Genomic DNA, 6,722 nt, shown 5'->3' on the forward strand with positions numbered 1-6,722 from the left:
CCTCTCTTGATGATGACGACGACGACGACGACGACATTAAGGATCCAAGGGCAATGTGGTTAGAGTCTTTGAAGTAAAAAACTTCAATGGATCCACAAAGTGAGTTCGATAGATATCTTGTAACTGATTCTAAAGCTAAAATCTCATCATCTGATTCTGAGTTTGACATACTGTCATAGTGAAAAGCAAATTTTGAAAAATATAAAATTCTCTCCCATATGGCACGAGATGTATTGGCTATGCCAATTTCTACAGTGGCTTCTGAGTCTGCATTTAGTACTTGTGGATGTGTAGTTGACCAATATAGGAGCTCTCTATCTCCTAAAATGACAGAAGCACTAATTTGTGGGCAAATTAGTTGCAGAGAGGGCAATCTCTCTCTGAGTTAGTTGATAAGCTCCCTGAGTTTGCTCACTTTAATGAGACAGAAAATAATATTATTCAGCTTGCAAGTAACATATTTTTTTTTTCTAAAGTTTGCACATGCACATATACACCTTTTACTTTAGTTTTTATATTAATGTAATTTTTTTTGTCTTTAGATGCAACACTTGGAGGGGAGAATGCGGTTGCTAGTGTTGATTGAAGTGGTTTTTTATAAGTATATCTTGACCTTTTATTAACATTTTGAAAAATTAAATAATAAGTGTGTAAATTTGGTTAAGTTGGATGAAGTGGACACTGGTGATAGGTCCCTTATGCATGAATGCCTCTTGCTAGCCCCTTTTATTTTGCTTTGCTATTTACCAGAGTTATGCTTCGACTACTGCAGATTCCACTTCTTTTGATCGCTTTTATCTAGAGAAGGGCATATTTGAGCATTCCAAAGCAAATGTTGACTTGCATATGAGTTTCCTTTCACTCCATTCAAGATTCTCTATGCATTTGCCTTGAATAAGGATTTTAATCTGCATGATTGATATAGTAATTTAAAAATAACAATTAAGAACCTATAAGAATGTTCATAATAATTACATACCCTAGATTATTAAAATCTCAATGATAGATCATGATCATTTTTTAGAATATATTATCTTTTATTGATTACTCTGAGATTTGTGAACTTTAGAAGATTTTCAATTAACTCTACAAAAATTTTTAAATAACAATTTTTCTGTTTAGTTATGACATATTTTTCCTCTTCCAGTCACGTAGGTTGAGAGTTAGGAAGAAGTTTTTTGTGGATTGGAGTCTACTCTTTCAAATTGCTGTTTCTCATATGATGCTCCAAGCTTTTGTGAAATTTGTTGCTTTCAATGATCATAGCTGTTATTTTGAATTGAATTATGAATAATTTGATATTATGTCAAGACTTGTGATAGTTTTATATTTCAAGTAGGGTATTGAATTATGAATAATTAGATATTATAGCCGTTACTGTTATTGTGAATTTATGGGTTTTGATTTTATGGATGCTATTTTGAGTTGATACATAAAACTATTGTTGATTTGTGAAAGTTTTATTTAAAAATGATAAGAAAAATTGTGACTTAATGGGTAGAACGATTATTTGATGGATTAGGCAACTTAAAGCTGCCCAACCAGCCCTACCTAGCCTAAACTAATAGGGCATTTTACGGGTAGGGCTGGGCTTCGAGCTACATTTTGTAGCCCATTCATTCTTTAGGCTGGGTATCGGGCAAACTCCTACCTAGCCTAACCCTGCCCATGTGTATCTCTACGTTAGAAAACCATCTACAGTACTTGATTAGTGGACTGACAAAATTACCCTCAATTAATTGCCACTTTCTACAAATACAAATACAGCATGTGAAAATTTATCGGACAAAAGTGCCCCTGTGGCTGGAATCTGGCTTCAATCGGAAGACGAGAAAAAACATGAAGCAGGTGTCTGGCTGTGCTTTCTTGGGCACTGAGTTGGGTTCCCGCCTTCCAGTTTGAAGTTCCAGATTTCCGTCCTTCACCCATTTCACTCCTTCATTTGCAGAACATTTTATAACTCCTCACCATGTTTTTCGACTATCCTATTCTGCCCCGTTAATGTCTTGCCCGTTTTCTATTCCTTTTATCCCTTCTCAGCCGGTTTGTTCGTTCCCCGGCGATCGCAATCGTGTTCAGAGTGGACACTGTTTCCAGGCGATGGCTCTAACGGTCAATCTCATTCGGTAAGTCTGTGGCTCATCTCAGGGTAAGTTGGCGGGCTTTGAAATTGTTTTTCTGTTTCTTTTTTTTTTTTTCAAAATTTTTCTTCCCGGGTGTTGGCGGTTCGCACGATCGTGGGGGAAATTTTAACTCTATGTATTTTCAAATCACTCTTACTTAATTCTTGAAATTTCACAAACCCAGAGTTTTCTGTCCCGTCTGTTTATAGTTATTCCACCAAGATAAGTGGAATATGCCAACGATCTATTGTTTGAAGAACTGTGCTTGAAGAGCCCATCATGCGACACTTTGATTCCATGAAGCGGGACAAAGCCTACGAGGCAAGTGTTCAAAGCGGGGAAAGGAAGGTTTAAGGTTGTGGGAAGAGCTGGTATGGGGATCAACAGTGTCGATCTGCAAGCTGCTACAAAGTTCGGTTGCCATTAACGCTCCCACCACCAATACCAACACCGTCACCAAGTACGGCATTGGTCTCCTCACCGCCATGGCCAGAAATGTTGCACAGGTCGACACTTCCATGAAAGTGGGTAACATTTTACTTCAGTCTCAGACACCATAATATTTTTTAAAAAATTATTGTGCACTGAGTTTGATTATTGTTTAGTTTGAAGATGGAATTGCCTTAAGGAAGGTGATCCTTAGGGTGGGTCTTTGCTAAAGTTCTCAATCCAGATGAGCTTCTTGATTCAGTGCCGCGCTGTAAAAGGGAAGAGGAAATGTATTTAATCGATCCCTTTCTATTGCAAACTCCTCTGCCTCTACCCTATTTTTAATTTTGTTTTAATTATTCAGTTTCTGTCTGTCTTTAGGGTCACTGAAATCGATTCCAATGAGACGGAGAACGAAGATGAAGTACCTTGAACTTTGTGACCTCGATTCTCCAAGTCAATCCAATTGAGAAAATGAAGAAGCAATCTATGGAGTCCACAAGAAGCATCCTTGCACTGGTTACGCTGCAAGGGAGGAAAAAAACGAAGCAGGAAAATAGGGACCTTGAAGGCCATAAAGTCTTGAAGCAGCTCTGAGGATGCCAAAGAAGGAAGTCACTCAATGTGAGAAAACACTCTCAATATAAGACTCAGCATGAACGTTCTCAATATATTTATTTAGGATTTGTCTATTATCATCCCTTTCTTTTTTGTTTTTAATTCAAAAGCACCATTTTGGCCTGCTTATGGATTTTTTTTGTTAGATTGATATGAATAACCTGATGGATTAGAAAGTTAAAACATTGTTTTGACAGTTGATTCAGTTGATGCTTTCAATCTTGCTATTGTTGTTAATTCTATCACCAAAATTAGCACTGATTTTTAAGTTCTTTGAAAATCTAGGGGGTTAATCGAAGATTTGGGTTCGAAAAATTGGCTCAATTTCTACGAGGCTTTGCTTGGTGTGATTCACTTTCCTCTCTCATGATCTTACTTTCGTTGGTTGGTGTTGTTAATGGATGGAATGGGATTGACAGAAGGGTTAAATCTTAACTGCGGGCATATGTCAGCTATGACACCCTCAGAATCAGGTCCTAAGCTACTACATCTCTCTCCCGCAGCGTCTCCAAGATGGTAAGATTGCTGCACAATTGAACTAATCTTGTCGTTATCTCTTGTAATCTAATTTTTGTGCTCAGAAATTTTGGCAAATATATCATAGCTAATGATTTCAGTGCTCTTGATCTCACATGTTGCATGGTTTAAGCTTATTTCTCCAATCTTGAAATCAACCCATCATCGCGCTCAAAAGGACATTGGTAATAAAGAGTTAGTTCATTACTGAGTAATATCCCTAGGTTTTTTTAAAAATTTCGCTGGTTATGTGTTGAAAGTTGCTACAATTAGTCTGGAGCTGATGGTTTTTTTTTTTTTTGGTTGGGTCTTTGCTGGAGGAGTATTAGGGGGTATGAAAAATGATAGTGGATCATTTTATTTTACTTCAAGCATGTCATGGTTTTTTCTGCTATTAGTACTTACTATGCTAAAGATTCTAACAAGATTCTATTCATGTTTAAATATGAAATAACACTTATAGTGCTTAGATTATTTTGTGAATTTTGATATATTTATTGATTGACAGCGACCTAAATATCAATGCAAGGCTTGCCTCTGTAAACTTTAGCATGGATCATGCAGAAGTAGAGACAAGAGGAGCTCAAGCTCATAGCATCTGCACAAAAATGTATACAAGGGAGACAAACGGAGACCAAAAAACGTGGTATCTTTTGTAATAGGCATGGATCTCTTCTTGGGACTATTTGAACATTAGGTAATTCTAATCCTTGATTAGTAGGATTTATATATATGCTCCTTGAAAAGTATATATACATGCCTGTATGTATATTATTCTACTGTCTTGGAAATACATTTGTAAATTGATTTGATTATTTTTATTTATTATTTACAATGCTTTTATTACTGTACTTCATATTACCATGCTATTTTATTTTTGAAATTTAGTTCACTTTTTACAGGTTAACATTTTTCAGATTTTAGGATGTGAATGTGGTGGGCAAACATGAAAGTCAATTAGTTAATGGCAGAAGATTGCATTTTCATCACTAAGGCAAACGAAGTTGGACAACCATAACTCTTCAAGATTAATCTAGAATTGCAAATAAAATAAGATATACTCTATTCATAATGCCTCAAATTTCATAGAATTGTATGGCATTTGCACCATATCAATTTCCTTGCGACCTGTAAATACTAAGTAGCACCTGCATAGTTGTTTTATGCCTTTGCAAGTTATTACCTCTCAGCACCTGCTATTTGCTTTGTTCCTAGGCTGTCTTGTCTGAGAATTTTAATATCATCAATGTATGGATGTGTATAAACCACTGAAAGATACACTATTTATAGAGTCTTGACCATTGAGGCTTCCCGTGATAATAAGTTTGTACATATTTCTCACAAAATTCTTTGCTCTGTGCTGCCATGTACACTTCGTTTAACTTTGTTTCTGATTTTCTGCCCCGTAATATTGTGTGCTGACTTAACTCATTATTCAACCAAAGAGGAGTCATTTTCTATTTCATATTGGCCCAAGCAGGGAAAAAAATTGTGATTGGACTGGTTGAATCAAAATATTTTGAACAAATATATGTTTATTTATTGCAAATGTGTGACTACGGTTTTTATTTGTGTCATCACAGGTTCTCTTTTCACTTTAGTTGTGTTGTTGCAGTACCAATTCATCAATTTTGGGCGCACATTTGCTAAAGATTCCACTGCTTTGAAATTTTATACCTTGAACATCTAATGATTTAGGAAGTATATGGAGAGGGGATGCTCATTTAGTTTAGAGATATGATTATTAATTCATTTGGAAAACTTGAGTTGCACTAATATGGGAGAAGAGTTCTTCAGAGATTACTAGGACTATTGAACAAAGGACACGTTGAACTCAAGAGCTGCGGGAAGAAAAGTTTTCATGTGGAGCAAGATGCTACCATTTGAATCTCTTTATGAGAGATCGATGGCCAAGTGAATGGATGAGAATTTTGTATATGTGGAGGGATAGTGGGAAACAAAATGACTGGGTTGTAAGTTTCTATCATAAAATTGAGCCACTTCTACCAGTGATCTCAGAAATTAAAGCAATTATTATGAGATTAAGACTTTGTTGGGAGAACGCATTTAGGCACATTAACGTTGTATTATACCATCTCTGAGTCCAAGCTATCAATGTGATCGCAAGGAACATAAAAAGTGAACATTCCTTTAGCCAAGTCATCTGAGGCTAGGATTTAGTTTGTGAATTTACTTTTCATGTGTCGACGTCATTGGTGTGAATTTTATATTGATATGTAATTATTTATACAAGCAGGGGTGGGCCTATTTGTAAAATAGAGGAGGCAATTACCCCAACATGCTTAGTAAAACATACACATAGTGATCTTAAATATTTCATTGGGCTCTATTCAAAATTTTCAACTACCCCTACTCCCCAAAAAAAAAGAAAAGAAAATTTATGTGGTTACATAAAAAATTTCATTAATTTCCTAAAAAGTTTATTTGACCAAGATCTTATTTATGCATTTGAAGATTGAACCTTAAATAGAAAGAGTTTTAAAAAGAAGGGAGCAATATTTTAGAAAATAATTTTTTATTGTTTAAATTGAAAATTTTATCACCAATGATATATACCATACAAAAGAGTTAAGTTTTATTAGCACAAAAAAGTTTAGATGAGACAAATGTTAGGGGATTATGAACTAAGTCCTTATCAATTGAATTCACTTTCATTGGTCAAAACTCAGAAGAGTTAAGTTTTATTAATTAAAATAAAAAGCATAATTCTAATAGATATGTAATTTTTATGTTGTTATAATTTTATATTTTATGTATAGTTCTTTAATAGCATTTAATTGTAATAAAATTTTATATTTAATACAATTTAATAAAAAAGTATAATTAATTTATTAATGATATTAATATTTATCTAATATATTCCCTCCGTTCAAAAATGTAAGGTATTTTTAACTAAATTTCACTTCTCAATAAAGTAGTTACTTACTTTTAAACTAACATTATCTTTTTATATTTATTCCTATTAAATATCTTATAATAAATATAAAGTCATTATCAATAGGGGGCACATTTGAA

General features: G+C 34.4%; 1 long non-coding RNA gene across 8 annotated transcripts; it reads left to right on the top strand.

The window, feature by feature from the left end:
- The first annotated feature begins 1,809 nt into the window (after positions 1 to 1,809).
- LOC129306711 (uncharacterized) lies at positions 1,810 to 6,021 on the top strand. Of its 8 annotated transcripts, none has more exons than XR_008592252.1 (7): positions 1,810 to 2,149; positions 2,333 to 2,647; positions 2,729 to 2,842; positions 2,934 to 3,176; positions 3,456 to 3,686; positions 4,195 to 4,383; positions 5,270 to 6,021. It is a non-coding gene; the product is annotated as an uncharacterized LOC129306711 (long non-coding RNA). The 8 variants fall into 8 exon arrangements; XR_008592251.1 differs by having other exon boundaries at positions 1,810 to 2,126; positions 2,308 to 2,647; XR_008592253.1 differs by having other exon boundaries at positions 1,810 to 2,126.
- Positions 6,022 to 6,722: the final 701 nt, after the last annotated feature.

This window comes from Prosopis cineraria, unplaced genomic scaffold (genome assembly GCF_029017545.1).
Source record: "Prosopis cineraria cultivar Desert tree isolate PC_DT_omini unplaced genomic scaffold, ASM2901754v1 PC3, whole genome shotgun sequence".
Classification (NCBI taxonomy): Eukaryota; Viridiplantae; Streptophyta; class Magnoliopsida; order Fabales; family Fabaceae; genus Prosopis; species Prosopis cineraria.